Here is an 874-nt window from a genome sequence, read left to right on the forward strand (position 1 = left end):
GTTGTTAGTATGTGTGATTTGTTATGTTCTTTTGACTGATTTGTTATCAAATCAGTCGTGGCAGCAGTTATGTTCTTTCGACTGATTTGTTAAGTTTGTTTTTTGTAGGATTTTATGAATTAAAAATATGAATTTGAGAGGAACAATAAATTCAAAATATAAAAAAATTAAGGTTCCTTGATTGTACGTACCTTTCAAGAAAATAAAAGTGTGAGAAGGGAAAGGTAAAGTTATGTATATGGAATATATAGTGAGAATTTATAAATACAGGATATTTGTAATTGGTTTGGAGATTTGGGATATTATGTAATAAAAGAAAGTAAAGTTGTGATTTTTTGTAGTTTTTCCTTTCTCAAAAAACAATATCCCAAGCCCAATATTTTTTCCCAACAAGCTCAAAAATGGATCTTATAAGCTACTTACTTCTCTTACTTCTGCCTTAATTTCTTCGTTTCTCTTCTTCATATCTCCGACAAACTTCTCTCATCCGGCCTCATAATCATTTGCATGTATCTAATTGTTATTTTCCATTTATTATCCCTTTCCCAATCATTTGTAAATACTTAGTTATTACTAATGATATCCGATTGCCGCGGTAGAGATTGGTGGCTGATATATCTTCTCCGGCTATTTACACTTGAATGGTGGACAGATGCATACCATGACAAATCAATCATTGTAATGCCCCATATTTTGGGCTAGAGTTTGAACTAGTTTTCCTATGAATATAGACCTGAACCCAATAGTTTCTACTTAGAAATAAGTGTGAATAATTATTCTTTAGGGTGGGAACATCTTCACAGATGGATTGATCTTAAATATCTCCTAGCTCAAAGTTAAGTTGAGCTCTTTCCTATCTATTGAATTTTAGTAT

Source organism: Capsicum annuum, chromosome 2 (genome assembly GCF_002878395.1).
Source record: "Capsicum annuum cultivar UCD-10X-F1 chromosome 2, UCD10Xv1.1, whole genome shotgun sequence".
NCBI classification, from domain to species: domain Eukaryota; kingdom Viridiplantae; phylum Streptophyta; class Magnoliopsida; order Solanales; family Solanaceae; genus Capsicum; species Capsicum annuum.